Source organism: Rhinolophus hipposideros (genome assembly GCF_964194185.1).
Source record: "Rhinolophus hipposideros genome assembly, chromosome: 2".
NCBI classification, from domain to species: domain Eukaryota; kingdom Metazoa; phylum Chordata; class Mammalia; order Chiroptera; family Rhinolophidae; genus Rhinolophus; species Rhinolophus hipposideros.
In genome coordinates, this window is record NC_138048.1 from 83,893,708 (window position 1) to 83,910,110 (window position 16,403).

Here is a 16,403-nt window from a genome sequence, read left to right on the forward strand (position 1 = left end):
TTTATACAGATTATGCAACTATTCACCAAGACGTTATGACAATCATAAACTTGTATGTTTTAATAACACAAATTTTATGGAATGTGGTCACGCAGCAGCCTAACCATCTGTCCCCTCGTGCCTACCCCTAAAGAAAGAAGAATCTATGAGACTGATCCTTTCAGGGATTTTCCTCCACCTTTGTGCTTACACTTTGTCTCTCTGGCCTCAAAAGATGGCTGGTCAGTCAATGACGGGTAAGATTCCCCACGGGGTGGGGGGGACAACCTAAGCCAGGCAGAACCATGTGGGGACCACAAGGAGAACTCATGGGGTCAATAGAGGTGGGCACAGCCCTCCACCTACCCCCTGATGAGGAGAGCTTCTGCCTCTGTGGCTACATTCCTTCCCACAACCTGCTCGGGAAGTGATTCAATGATGTGATAACATCAGTTCTCCTTCTATTCTTATCAATAAGTTTCAGCATAAAGGTTTTGTTCCTGGGGAGGCACATACCACAATTATTAAGACATCATGGGACTTTTGATTCTGGCTGTTTTTAGGCAAGGGTGATTGGTTTGAATCAGTTTTCTGGTATGATGTATGAGACTCACAGACCGTGGAGAAAACAATATTACTTCCTTGTGTGTACATCAATAAAAGCCACAAGGTGACCCGATTTGGGGCTCTCAGTCCTTTGAGGCTGTGAGACCCTTGGCCCCTACTGCACAAATTTCTTGATTTCTGTTTCTTTCTTAACCCTTCGCCGCCCCTTCTCGTTCTCTCACTGTCTGTGTTGCGCTGGACGCGACAATGGAAGACACGGGAAATTGGCTCATTCAATACCACTCCAACCCTTTGTATATTGTAGTAAAAGCTTCATTTCCCAGTTTCCTTTGCAGCTAAATTTTCTATGTGACCAGGTTTCTGCCAAGAAAGAGATTTAGAAGGTGAAAGCAAATATGATGTGGTGACCACGAGGTTCTTCTGGCAGGAAGGGTGGTAGAGGTGCTTGGTTCTTCAGTGACTGTGGGTTCTCAAATCCTGGTTCTAGCACTGGACAGGCTAAGTGGCAGGCAGTGGCTGGCTGTGGCATTCATATAATATTTGGACATTTCTCCTGCATGTATTGCTCACAGTACGAACCAAATGTGACTCCTAAGCATCCCTAAAATTCTGTAAACTACCTTGTAGCCTATAATAAATCCCTTTCTGCGTAAGCAGGCTGGAGTGTATAACATGTGCTATATTAGAGGTAAGGCCCAAGCACTTATTGGATTCCAACTGCGACTGAGGCAAAGTGTGGAATCCTTGTAGGCTTTCTAGAGCAGGTGAGAGCTGCAATATGAGCTGAGGTATGAGTGGGAATTAGCCAGGTAGAGGAAGAAGGAGTAGGAGGGCTTAGATGAAGAAGGAACGGCATGTGCAAAGGGGGAACCCTGGAGATGTAGAGCTCTAATTAGTTCAATGTCCCTAACACAGGATGAAAAGTATGGAGTGACGAAGAAGGGGACTATCTTGTGTTAGGGGAAAATCACAAATGGCCTTGCATGCCAATTTGTAGAATGCAACTGTTGTGGTTTTTTTTTTTTTTTTTTGGTCTACTCAGCATCTTGGCTGCTTCTCCTACCATCTTCCCCTCTCCTCTTCCCACCCCAATCTATACACACACATTTCCTTTGGGGAATCACTCAAATCAAGTGATTTTGATGAGATGGCCAATCACACTAGCCCTTCTTCCTGGTGATATGGAGAGTCTTGGTTCAGGTCTGACCATCAAGGTAGCCATTCCTATGACCATGGCAATTGGTCTAAGGTGAGCCCATGAGTCAATCCATACCTACCAGAGTCTTTCCCAGGGATTTAAAAAATTTAGAACTGGCTCACAGTGTTGTAGATTCTGATAGTCATGTTCTGCCCCCCACATCCTACCCCCAAGAAGAAAGTCTATCTGTGGTGGAAGAGAATGAAGTCAAATAGAAAAAGCTAACAATGAGAGATGGAAGGGGAGAAAAAAGAGAGGGAGAGACAGAGACAGACAGAGACATAGTTGTAGCAAGAACAAATCTTAGGACCCAAGGTCTGACCTCTCCACAGCTGCTCTAGTTCCTGTAGCCCTTCTCTCATATTAGTCAAATACTGACCGGTACACATACTCATAATCAATTTGCTTATACAGTTTGTTTATATATATATGTAAACATTTTCCTCCTTCCTCCTCCTACTCCTCTCCTCTTCCTTTTTCTTCATTTTTGTTCATAATATTCCATTGAATTTACACATATTTATTTTTTTACCTCTTAGGATATTTCCAGTATGTCTGACATTGATGGCTAGGGTTTAGACAGGATAAAATGAGGAGGCAGGTGTGGCATGCTGCTTGCCAGCAGCAGGGAATTGCATAGAAAAGGCATGGAGGCAAGAAGGGAACACAAGCTGTTTAAGGGTGAAACATCCAGTTTGGCTGGTTTGAAGGATAGCGGGAACAGAAGTAACTACAGAAATAGTCTCTGCCTCATAGTATACTAATGGTAGGCTAGATTAAAAGTTATAAAAAAGGGTGCAAATTTTTATGAGGTTTATTGCTAAAACCTGATCAAGAAGTGGACGGGGACAAAATCACCGGCAGTCACATGGGAACTGCAGCATGCTGTTCTAAGAGCTACAGATTACAAGCGTTGAGAAGAATTGCTATGCCTCTAATGATCTGAATCAGCACTTGGAGGATTTGATGTGAGGGAAACTACAGAAAGTCAACCAAATATTGAAAGTGAAGATTTGAGAGGAAGGGCAAGTTAACCAGGTGGAAAGACCAAACTGTACGCAATTGTCAATTCTTAAACTCATAGATGTGGTGACAGTGTGTGTAGGGGATGGGTGTTGGGGTGCTTCTTCCCTACTCCTCTGGTTTATATGAGGAGAGGGATTCCTGGTACCTTGCTACAAATTATATAAGAATATAATCTGTTATAACAAAGGATCATAATCAATGCAGGAAAGTATTATTTAATAAGTGATAGTGAAGCAACTGGTTACATGTTTAGGAAAGAAATCCAATGTAGATCCTCTTCTTAGAGCTAACACCATAACAAATCCAATATAAAGAGAGCAGAGAGTAACAACTCACATCAAAAAAGTCTGGAAGGAAAAATGTGATTTTTTTAATTAGATACCAGTAAAGAGAAGTGCAAAGAGGTTTGGGGGTACTTTCTAAGCTTAAAAGTGTTAGAAGACATTTTTAAAAAGAAAAGTTTAATGCACTTGACCGAGCAATCATTACAAATGTCTATAGGTATCTTACTCCTCCAATTAATATATTCTCAATATATTTACAAAAATTTGCATAATTATGAAAGAACATATTATATGAAATGCTCATGCAGATGAATTGAAATCAGCAGAAATACAATTTCTGAACACATAGCTCAGCTCAGGTCTGTGTCTGATACTTTGCAAACATTCATTTAAAGTGGACATCCCCAGTTGGTCAAGAAGGAAACTGAGGGTCAGAGAAGTAAAAGGTCTTGCCCAGCCACTCACCTAAAGGGCACGTGCTGTTTTTGCCTATCAGACATCTGTTCCCGCCCCTACCAGTCCCACCCAGCCAGGTTTGTAATCATACCTTGATTTCCTTCAGGTAACCATTCCCCCATCCCTCTCAGCACAGAAGATGGATCCTCAAGGGTCTCAGTTACTGAAGGTGTGGCCCCACTCTTCTTACCATTGATTAGGTTTAGAAATGGACAGCTGGCTAATCATATGAGAGGGACCAATCATCTAGGTGGTTTTGGAAAATGATTTCTCATACTTATAAACAGGCAATGCCTTTCTTGCCTTCCTCGCTCTACCATTTTGTATTCCTACCAGGATTACATGAAAATTTAATCAGTTGCTACACATATACGTGGGCCCTTGGATTACCAGTTTGGGGTTTTTTGTTTTATTTTGTTTTGTTTTTGTATTTTAGCCATTCTAATAGATGTGTAGTGGTATTCTGTTGTGACTTTAATTTGCATTTTTTCTGAGAGATGCAAAGACAAACAAGTAATACCTAATGCAGTAAATGTCTTAAAAAAATTAATGATATTTGTGAATTTAAATGTATTGATCTTTTTATTTATTAATTTTCTACTGTTTTTTAGATTAGTAAGTTCCTTCCCAATGAGAAATCAGAAAATAATTCAGTTATATTTTTAGAGTTGTGTATGGATGTGATACCTGGAAGTGCTGTATACATCTTGTGATTATTAGAGGTGGCACAGAGGTTCATGGGTAGAAAGCCAGAATCCTAATCATACGTGGTCTCCAGGAGCAGCTTTATTTGGGGCTCCATCTTATGGGAGATAGTACATTTCTTTATTATTTAGTCCTGTTGAATCAGAGTATTCCATTGCTTGCCACAAAAGGCCTTGTAACAGAGCAAATGAGTGGAAGAACTGAGATTTGAACCTAATTCTAAATGAGAATATAACCTATTAACACACACGGAAACAAGATTCAACTTCACTAGTAAGCAAAGAAACGTAAATTAAATAAGACTGAGCCTCCATTTTTTTAACTACTACATGATTCTTTTTAACTACTACATGATTAAAAAGTTTATATATATAAACTTTTTATATATTATATATGTTATATACACATATACATATATATATACACACACATATATACACTGTCATAGGTTGCTGGTATTTAAGGATGTAAACGTGTCACGCGGGGTGGCACGCGGGCTCTCTAGGAACACCCACGGAGCCATAGATAGGGGAGTCACACCACTATATTCTCGCTGGAAGCTGGGATGGAGACATAGGAAGCAGGAGCCACACGATCTGCAACCTGCCATCTGCTTTTCTGCCAAACAACCAACCCTACTTGCTAGCTACAATCCACCATGCTAACTGCAATCCGCATTTGCTAGCTCAGCCACCATCTTCTTGCTAGCCCCCATTTGCTGCCAGCGTAGCCATGGCAGTTATATTAGTGGCCAATGGCTCACTGGTTACAGCTGACGTCCAACTGATCACAGTTGATGATCATTTACTACCTGAGCCAGCACCTTTTCACGTGAGACTGAGAGCCTGAAAACTGCAGTGGCTCTGTTCCCACAAAACTGTCATAGCTTTTAAAAAACAATAGCAGCTATCATTTATTAAGTGCTCACTAAATGACAGATACTATGCAAAATAAGTGAAACTGATTTAACCCTTAAAACAACCCAATAAAATAGAAATTGTTATCTTCTGTTTAAAGATTAAGTTCAGAGAGACCCGTTGAACTTGTTGAGTTCTTGTAAGCATAAAGGGTGGTTCTCAGGGGCCCTATCACTCTGCAAGTGAACCAAACATGTGTCAAGGAGACGAGGAAAACAGAGGCACCAAGAAAGAGAAAAGATAATTTAACAGAGTTTGAAATTTGATATTCAAAAAAATAGCGTTGAAGTAGTCATCACAGGGAAACATTTATTCATTAGCCTTCCTTACAACATACTTTCAGTTCAGTGTTTTATTTGAGTTACCCATTGGGGGGAGCAGATGGCACCCTACACCCTAATCATTAGTGAGGGTCTCACTACAGCCCATTGAGCCAGGACTCAACCCAGATCCGACTCTAAAGTCTGTACTTATAATGAAGACTACTGGGACCCAACTTAGCCATTTAGCAAATTAAATCAAAAACATTCATATTTCTTAATCTATTAAATTAAATATTGTGAAAAGTTGTAAAAGCCTAAGAATAAATGTATTGAAGGCTGAAATCAGAAATTAATACATACGTTTGACCATAGGGGCCTTGTTAATTAAATTATGTAGTGCAAGCATTAAAAAAATCTTTATGAGAACTTTGAAGTGGGAAATTGATTACATCTTGTCAAGTGGAGAAAAAACAACATAGAAAAGTATTTATGAAAAGTAATTAGAACTACAAAAAAGTTTTTAGTGAGTATAAAAAAGAAAAGAAACACACTAACAGAGACTGGATCTTGGCATAATGAGTGATTTTCTCCAATTTCTTACATTTTTTGTAATGAGAATTTTCTCTAATGAATATTGCTTTTAGAGTAGAGCAGAAAAAATCCTAATAATCTTTATTTTCAAAGAGGCATAAAGGTCTTGGAAATGGTCTTTATTTACATAGTAAAAATTACTGAGGGATGGAGAGGCTTCACATGAAGTTATCATTGTGATTCCTCTATGTTTGAAGCAAAGTCTAGGAGGAAACACCTGAACCTATCCTTTACTCACAGTTTTCCAGTACTACCTGATGTCAAACATTTTGCCCCACTGTCAACTCATGTGATTCAGTATTTGGTTCAGGAAAAGTGGTCTTGGTAGACTTCAAAACATATATACTTATGAAGCATCTTGGTAGGTTACCTACGTTTCTGGGTCACTAATGCCTGAAAAACCCAGGGAGGTGCAGAACTCTTTAAAGCTTGAAGGAGCTGAATAGCAAAAAAATAATATATCATGGAGTAAATCTACAAAGCTCATTATTGTAATTTATTAAAACTCACTCCCTTTTCTTGGAAACACTCTGTTTACTTGGTATCTATGTCATCCAGTAACCTCCCTGGTTTTTCTCTGGTCATCTCTGGCTATTCCCTCTGTCTTCTTTGAGGCTCTCCACTCTGCACTTATCCAAAATATATATGCTTGCTTGTCTGTCCCAGGCCCTCTGTTCTTCTGTCTACAACCTCACCTAGACAACTTCATCTATTTTATTAGCTCTTGTTACCCTCTCTATAGAAATCATCTTCCAATAGCCCCTAAAAGGTGGTACTTAATAACTTAGAAATAGGTTCAATATAAAAGTTTTCATTAGCCTTCATTTTTTAAATAACAGATGACTCTCAGAAATGGTTAACAAGGAACAAACGTATAAACTAATATGTTATCCTTTGATTATCTTTTCCATCAATCTGACTCTCCAATCGAGGATGTTTCAGTGTTAAAATACATAGATTGTCTATTGCTTTCAATGTGCTTCCTCTGAACTTGTTTCATCATAGATGTAGCAAGTGTCCAGTCAGTGTAGTACTTTTAAAAATTCATTTGAGAAATCCAGATATTGAAGAACGCATCTAGGCGTTATAGTCATCCCATGGCTTCCCAGCTGGCCATGCCTCCGTGAGGTACCAGAGTAACACCTACTAAGTAGGATGTCCACTCCCGAAATAAATTCATGTATAAATGATAATATGATAATCCCCAAATTGTCCTTCCTAAGCAAATTCCACTTTTCCTTGTAAATGGTGCAGATTGTGTTTGATTCTCATTGTTTTGCATTGTCTGAGAATCAAAGCATTTGTATTTTCATCCCATCGAAAGATTTGTTACAAGGTTCATCAACTACTTCTCTTTCTCCTTTCCTTCCCTCAGAGGTCGCTCTTAACTCTTTAAGGCAATTCCCTCTCAACTGCACAAGCTAAGTTACGTATTGTTACATCCCCAACCCCCTGCCCTTATTATTGTGCTTGTCAACAAACACTTTTGAGTTCCAACTATGTACCAGAAACTGTGCTAGGCACTGTGGAGTGCAAGAAAAACGGAACAAGAATCTTCAGAAGTAAATCACAATTCTGTCCCCTTCCTCTAGCTTTCAGACCTGACCTGAGCCATGTCCCCAAGACCTGTCAGCCACGATCCCCATATACAACTGCTTTGTGGTTGAGCTCAGGGTCAAAACCTATCAGGGTCTGATGCTGGTTATTTTGTTCTTTAGCGCAACCTTTATTGCAAACTTGAACCTACTGACATGAAGTTAGGTATAAAAAACCCCGAATTCAAAATTAGACATTTCAAATATTCCCCAGCTATCCCAACCTAATGCTTTAAATATTCTTCTTTCTTAGATCAAATACTCCATTCTCCAAGATCATAACTAGCCCATTGTCATTTGTGCCCTCTTTCACAGCAAGTTAGAGAGTTTGATGATCACCATTATTATCAAATACTGACACTGGGTTTAGCCTTTAGACCAATTTTTAAAATTTGTTTTTGCTCCAAGATGCAAACAAAGGAGAGCAGATGTTATTCTGCATTCATTAAAAAATAGCCTTGTATTTGCCTCCATGAATTTCATACTTAGTAATGTGTGAAAGCCCTTCGTAAATAGTAAATGCACAGAGCCAGTGCCACGCATTCAAGAGCACGGAGGTTCTGAGGAGCAAAGGCGGCGGCCCAGGCAGAGCTGTGACCTCCCCCCAACCCCCATGGCCAGCAATGACATCTGCAGCGTGCGGCTGGCCCCTCTCCAAGTATTCACCCCTATTTTGGAACTTTTATGTGACTGTTTTATGAAAACACACTCATTCCATATGCAAAGACCCAAATACATATGCACACCAATGACCCTATGCATGCAAAATTGCAGATGGGCAAAGGAAAATGAAGCCCAGGTTTGGCACGAAGACAAATTATTAACCCCGGAATTCCTAAAAGCCCACATAGGAGTCCTGTGGAAAACCAGTCTTTCTTAGAACTGGTAATGGAAGTTATTTTAGATTTCAGAAACTGTAGTCTAATAAAGGTGTAAGAAAAACACCTTTTAGAAGTTTACTCTTTTTTTAATTTTTCATTGTTCCCTTTGAAAATGAACATCTGAAAGGTCGCAGAATTTCAACCAGCAGGACCATCACCAAATTTTATCTTTTCTTCATGGCTTTAACCTAATATGGACCACAATGTCCTTAGCTGATATGGTCCAAGAGAACCAAAAAATAGGCTTCCTTAAATTAGCTAACAGCTGTATGATTCTTTTTGGGGAATGGAAAGTGGGTAGAATTGGGGGGTAAGAACTATAATACATTTTAAAATATTTACTATTCCCATAGTATTTATAAATACGTGATAGATCTTGCAACAGGTATACCAAACTTTTTTATTAAGATTATTTATTTAGCTTATAGAATTAAAATGCTTAGATTTTCAGATCATATTTAGGTCTAAGGGCTTCCAGAATTAGAGTCAGCATTTCTTTTTCTTTTTCCTCCCTTTCTTTTTTTTTTTTTTTAAAGATTTTTTAAAATAAATTTTATTGGGGAATATTGGGAGACAATGTGTTTCTCCAGGGCCCATCAGCTCCAAGTTGTCCTTCAATCTAGTTGTGGAGGGCGCAGCTCACTGACCCATGTGGGAATCGAACTCTCCGTTCAGAGCCATCCTGCAGCCCCGGCCTCCCTTTCTTTTTTTTTATTGAGATATAATTAACAGATAATGTTGTATTAATTTTAGGCACACAACATAGTGATTAAATATATGTATATATTATGAAATTACCACAATAAATCTAGTTAACATCCACCACCACAGTTACAATATTTTTTCTTGTGATGGAACTTTTAAGATCTACTCTCTTAGCAATTTTCAAATATACAATACAGTCTTATTAACTATTAGAGTCAACATTTCTGAATGAAGATACGTGCAATTTATTTTATTCTCCCCAAAAGAATCCACATGGAATCAACTCAGCAGACTTACTTATTTGTGAGGCACTAGACTGAAATACAGAAAACTCACCTGCTCCGCAACACTTCTTCAGCTTGTCGCCTCACACCATCGATGATGTCACAACTCAAGAAATCCTTTTGCAGGCTGGTGAGAGCCTTACACCTACCGGTGCATTTTTCTGTGTCTATTACAGTGATCAATATTCTTCTCTAGAATCTAAGATCCTGGAGGGTATAGACTGTTGCACCACGTCCCTAGCACCTTACTTTCCATCTTCAGGGAAGTCAGACATTAAGCAGTTACGATAGGTTTTGTTGAGTGTTGTGCTAGAGCAAGGATTGTGTGTTTTCAAAGAATGTAACAGGGAGCCTAACCTAGTCTAGGGATCAGGGAAGGCCTCTTAGAGGAGTAATATTTAAAAAGAAAACTGACTTAAAATTACGTAAGAGATAAGACAAACTTGACTTGATTGACCGAATGAAAGGTTTGCAAGAGCAAGGATAATGCCCAAGTTACGTGGGCAACTGGATGTAAATTGAAATAGGAAACAATGAAGAAAGAACATGTTTGGGAGTGTGAGGTGAGATAAAGAGTTCAGTGTTACCAATGAAGTTGAGTGTGCTACTGAGAAGTTCAAAGGGAGCTATGTAGGAGGCAGTGGGATACAGGAATAGCCAGGAAAGCTGTTTGTACTCTGGGAGTCATTAGCATTAGGGTGTCAGTAAAAGCCAAAACAGTAGATGAGATTGCCCAACAAGATTGGACAGAGAAAGATAAGGGCTGAACCAAGGAGAGGAAGCCTAGGGAAAAGGGGAGGGCCAGGGGGATAAGGAGAAAGCTAGGAGAGGACAGGGTATGGGCCAAGGGAAGGGAGGGCTTCCAGAAGGAAGAGAGGGTCAACAGGGTCAACACTACTGACTCAGAAAGTAGGATTTGGCAATGAGAAATTCTTTAGTGACCTTGAGACGATGGAGGGCAGTGGGGAAGTAAAGGGTACATGAGCCAGATTACACAGGTAGAGGCATGAATGAGGGGTCAGAGAACGGAGGCAGCAAGTCAAGTTTGACAGTGAATGAGGACATGGAAGTAGCTGAGGGACAGGCTGGTTAAATCAGTGTTTCTTAAACCGGGTCATACATTGGAATCACCTGGGGATCTTTAAAAAAAAAAAGTTTGATAACTGCGCCCCCACCCCTGGCAATTCTTACTTAATTGTTATGAGGGGCAGCTTGTGCACCATGCATTTTAAAAAAAACTTTCCAGGTGATTCTAATGAATGAGTAACCAAAGCTGAGAATAATTGGGATAGAAAAATAATGTATTTTAAAGATGGGAGTCAGTTAAGTATATATAAATGCCAAAGAACAGAGCCATAGAGAAGGAGCAGCTGAAAATAAACAGAGGCAGAGATGACAGTTATTGACGTCGGGGCTCCTGGGCGTGAGGTGAGAGGATGGACTGAGCCAAGTAGAGGATATGACTTAGAAATAAGGAGAAGCACTTGTTTTACTATGGCAGGAGAAAGGGAGAAACACAGGGGTATGGGTCGAGTCAGGGTTGAGGTTCTGCTGGCAGGATGATGAGGAGACAACTTTCTAAAGTGGCCTGTGTTGTCTGTGAATCAGTAAGAGAAAAGAGAGGAGTGGGGAAATTAGCATTTGGAAGAAAACAGAGAGAACTTGGTGATGCTAAGGGGCCTGCTTTAGGTTAAAGACCCTGAACTTGTAGCGTTAGCAGCATGAGAAAATGATGGTTCCCAGCAGAACATTAAGAAATATGAAAACAGTACTTCCCTAAGCATGAGGTTTACCTTCTTCATATCATGTTGTTAGGAGAATTCAAAGTTGTAAAGCTAAGACCTTGGGAAGTACTGGGTTGGGGGTGGGGACATGCTTGCAAATGAATCAATGAAACCCCTTGTAAATAGTTACATTCTCTAAATCCAAAACAAATGAACAAACAAAAACTTACATTGATCTAAAAATCTTATATCAATAATAGAGAATATCAACAGCATTCTACATGTTTTAAATGAGTAAAAATTAAATTCTCTATATTTTTAACTGTTTGCTTTCTAAAAACGTTGCAAGATCTCCCTCCCCTGTATTTTCAGTGAGATGTTTAGAAATCCATTCCGCAGACTGAGACTGCGCTCCCCTCACTTCCCATAGTCAGTCTAATCCAATACCTATGGCCTTTCTGGTTTTACAACTGAGTGACTTGGTATTTATGTAGATGCAATCTGAACATTTTGAAGTTGTGAAAAAAATAATATGTCTAAGTGAATCCATGAATACTTGAATTTTCCGTAAGACTACTTCAAGCTGATGAATAGGATAACCAGCCTTCCATTTTGGCAAGGAACTGAGGGATTTCCCTGGATGCAGGACTGTCAGTGCTAAAACCTACAGAGGCCTGGGAAAACATGCAGGGTTGGTCACTGAACCCCTCCCTCCCCCACAAGAATCCCTAACTCCCTGTTTGGTGACATGTGCTTGCTCTCGCGTGGCCAGACGGGGTCTGTGTGCCATGTGGGAGGCAGGAGACCGATGTGCTGAAAGGAGACACCAAGCATTATTTCAAGACCACAAACTCTTCTATTATCTTCCTCCTGTTCCATTGGCCTCTTACTGTGGGGTAGTGAAGCACCCACACAGGGTTAACCCCTAAAACCCCTGTCCGTTTTTCTTCACCACCACTGTTTCTTTGAGGAGGCTATTCTGGCATGTTTGGGCTCAGAGACGGCTCCTTGTTTTTTTGTTTGCTTTTGTTTGTTTGTTTTGCCTTGTGGCGAATGTCCTAAGGCCTCTTTCCTTCTCAAACCACATTTATTTTCTCCTTTCATCCTCAGATAAGAGAAACTAAAATCAAGCACATACCTTAACTATCAGGCCAAAACACTTCATGATTAAAGAATTTTAACCATCTCAATACAAAATGGGTGCTTTGCCCTTTAGAAATGGAGAACATTGCCTGACCAGCTGCTTCTGCCCTTTGACAATGGAAGCCAAATCTTTATCAGGAAGAAACTCTGCTTTCTTCTTCATTCCATCATGTGCTTTGCTTAGAGCCAGTTTTTAAATGATCAACAGATGAAAAGTCACATTCTTGAGGGAGAACAGAAAAATAGTTTGTACAATAGATTGAAGAAATGAGATTTATCTGTATGAAATCCTCAATCCATGTTTGTTGGTTTGATGAATAAACGAAGACAAAGCAGATTTCTTTAATGATGACAAAGTTTCTAATCGCCTTCACTAAAATGTCGCAAAGATGTATATTGCAGCACTAGGTGTAAAGCTCTGGGTCAAGACTGTAGGGTATATAAGTATAAGTGAAGCAAGACTCTCATCATAATAATAAGCTATAATCACTTAGTAGAAGGTGGTAAGATGAAGAAAGAAAATTACAGAGTAGAGGTAAGACCAGAAGAAGTTACTTCAGGGTACCTTTTCCACAACCACATGGTGAGTCAATCTAACCATAAAATAGAAAGGTGTTGAACATTTGCAGGGAGGACGAGAGGGAAAAAAAAGTGGAGTGAATAAATTCTACAGATCCTGTGTAAAACAGAGTGAGTGCCTATTTGTAAGGAGAACATGGTGGCTCATATTTTGGTTACTTTTAAAAGTTATTTCCAGATTTCATGTGGCCGAGTCTCTATACAGAGTCCATTCAAAAGAAACATGAATGTGTCTTTTGAAGCCTTGAAGATTATTGTTATTGGTATTTTTAAAGAGCCAGTCTAGACACACACCACCTTACAGAAAGCATCCCAGAAATCCTCCTTGGCCATAGTTATTTTCTCCAAAGCTCTGTATTTATGGTGGCTCCTAAAAAAATCTATTTTATTCACTCTGGTCCTTGCAGTGGACCCTCTCCCACTCCTCCTTCACCCCATGGTCTTTTCCCCAGCTGTAAGCGACTGTCAGAATTCCCGTCCTTAATTGCCAGCTTGCCAGACTGCTCTAGGATTCTGGAGCACTTTGTTCTTTCCCCATCCTGGTCTTTCTCGCTTCCCACAGCTCAGACTTCGTAGAGTCTTCTGGGATGTGTTGTTGATCCTTACCTGTGACCATTAAAAAAAGACTGTGAAACATTTCTGGCAAACACATATTTCCACTTTGTTCTACATTCATTGCTGGTTGGATATAATTCTCTCTGGGGACAGCTTGGGTAGCTGGGGGCAGATGAGGCTCAACTTAGAGGAGAAGTGAAGTGGAGGTAAGGGATGAATTCAGGCTGGTGTTCCTTTGGGTCAATCTGCTAGGGACAACTGTGTAAATCAAAATGTGAAACCCTGAGTTCGTCTATGTTAAGATTTGATATAGTTGAATGGCATCCTAAACAAATCTTGTCTTTTCCCCGTGAGGCCAGAGTTATAGCGCTCATATTCAAATTAATTCTTCTTGGCTTCCCACTATCCTCATTCTGTTATCTTGGGCCTTATAGAATGTAGTCATTTCCCTTCACCTTAAAGCTTGATATAGTTGACCCTAGAGAGGTCTGTGTGACTTGTGTGCTAGTGCTCATGTGCTTTGGCTCAGTCTCTGCACTTAGTATCTGCATAGGAGCCTATCCCAAAGAAATGGTTAGAGATGCAGGCAAGTATTTATTTATACCTAATTTAGATTTACTTACAATAGTGAAAAGATGGATACAACCTAAATGTCCCCAAATCAAGAAATGGCTAAAAATTTTTGATAAGTTATATGATGAAATATCATGTATTTGTCAGAATTCTGATATCAGAGAATATTTAATGACACAAAGTATTTCTAATTTAGTTTTAACTAAAGCACAAGTACGAAAAGTCTATTTGAACTATGATATCAATTTTGTGTGTATATATATATATGTACATGTGTGCATACATACAACACACACACAATTTGGTAACCCTGGATAGTAGAAATATAAATATTTATTTATCTTTCTGCATTTTATCATGAACATGTTTATTTTATAATCATAAGCAAATAAATATTATTTGTAAATAAATCAAAAAGAGTAGTTCTTAGCAGAGTAACTGATAAAAAAGTAAGCTGGAACAATCTAAATGGTTAACAATATGGGAGGGTTGAATAAGTGAAGGTGCATTCATCTGTCCCATGCCCTGAGGACTATACGTCCTACCCCTGGCTCCTGCCTCCTGAATGTTAAGGAATGTACTTGGTTTCTCAGGCCTGGAATCACTTCTGCCTGCTCCTCTGCCCTTTCATGCTGCTGCTGCTGGTGATGATATGGCCATTGACCTCTTACCTGCTCATACATGATCCTGCCAGCATTTCTTCCTTGTTTGGAGAACCCCACTCCTGCCACGCAGTTCAGTGGAGGTGTCTCTTGTGCAGCCCACTAGGTGTGGTCCCCAGGCACAGCTTTGCCAATCAGATACTCTCTCTTCAGAATGCCTGCTGGTAATCTTCAGGAGCCATTAGGAAACCTACTATCCAATCTCTGGGATCAAGAGCTGTAAACCAGAGAGTCATGTGACCAGCTTTTTTTCAGGAAAATATCCCTCTTGTTCATATTGGAGAAAATGACGCCAACACACACGAGCAGGGATGAGAGATGACAAATAAAAAAGTCCTAAAGATGGTGATTGAGCCTCTGTATTCAGTAGTGGTGGAACTTTATTTTTTTTACCTCAGTTAATAAATGTTTCTCTTTTACCCCTCCTTTCTCCTTTCCCTTCTTTCCTTCTTATCTCTGTTTTTATTGTTTTTCTATTGTTGATTTTTTTCTTAACCTTCTTTGAGAAAGGGCGCTGTCACTTGTAACTGAAGGAGTTCTAACTCAAACAATTACCATCCTTTAGTCTGGTGACTTGGCTTTTGCAAGAAACCACTTGGTTTTGCATGCCAAGCGAGTCTGGACTATTTCTAGAGAACCTCTTGATTTGGGGGCCATGGCCTTATACAAGCCTTTTCGCTCTCTTTCTGGGCATTTTTCTTTCCTTCTTGGCTGGAAATTTCTTTCCTCCCTACCAGTAAGAGAGTAGGATCAGACATATATCATTTAGCATTTTACAGGCACTAAAAATTGTTTTTCAAAGCATTTTTAATGATATAGCAAAATACTTGTAATATATGACCTCAATTATTTTAAATATGTAATAGCTAGTCATAGAAAATGCTAGCAGGAAATATATCAAAATATAAACAGTGGTTATAATCTGAGCGATAAGATTATGGGTGATTTATATATTACATTTTCTAGTTTTATAAATGGTCATGCAATTATTTTGTGATTAGGAAATAATACAAGTTATTAATATAAATATATAAATTGTAGTACATTCATCTAAAGGGCAATTTTCCAGTCATTAGAAAGAATGTTTTGAAGACTTTCCAGGGACATTGAAAAATGATCATAATAGAACAACTGGGAAGACAGACAAAACTATATATAGCACTGATCTCATTTGTGTTAATTACAGATGTGCAAATAGGTGCATAGGAAATGACTAAAGAAATTGCTTCAAAATATTAATGGAAATTATCTTTGAGTTGTAAGATCACAGTTAATTTTGATCTTTATATGTGTTTGTGTTTTCCAACTTTCAAGATCAGAATTCTCCTTTTATAATCATAATACAATAAAATATTACTTTAGTGGAGAAGAGGTCTGAAAAAGCAACTCTACTTTACTCCCACTCCTTTAATATAGGATACCTTTCTTCCTTTTCCAAGGTCAGGGGCTAAAGTCCCCTCTGTCTTTTCTGGAGGAAGTAGTAGATGAGGGTCCATTTACATTCTGAGCAGAGACCTAGGCCTTGGAAACCTTCACCAAGGGTGGCTCTGCTTTCTTACAGCCAAGTTCTCCTGCTTTATTTCCCAATTCAGTTACGTACACACCACACACATACACACTGACACACACACACACATTTGTTTATTTACAAATAATTAAAGCAGACTATCTCAGAAATGGAGGAGGTGAATCTGGAAATATAGCAAGAGAAAAATA

The 16,403-nt window shown here is 39.2% G+C and overlaps 1 protein-coding gene across 1 annotated transcript in view; it reads right to left on the reverse strand.

The window, feature by feature from the left end:
* TIPARP (TCDD inducible poly(ADP-ribose) polymerase) overlaps window positions 1–15,124 on the reverse strand; it is a 114,454-nt gene extending 99,330 nt beyond the window's left edge. Inside the window, exon 1 of the mRNA XM_081026325.1 lies at window positions 14,697–15,124. The gene's annotated coding sequence lies outside the window, so the exon portion shown is untranslated. The remainder of the gene's footprint in view (window positions 1–14,696) is intronic.
* Window positions 15,125–16,403: the final 1,279 nt, after the last annotated feature.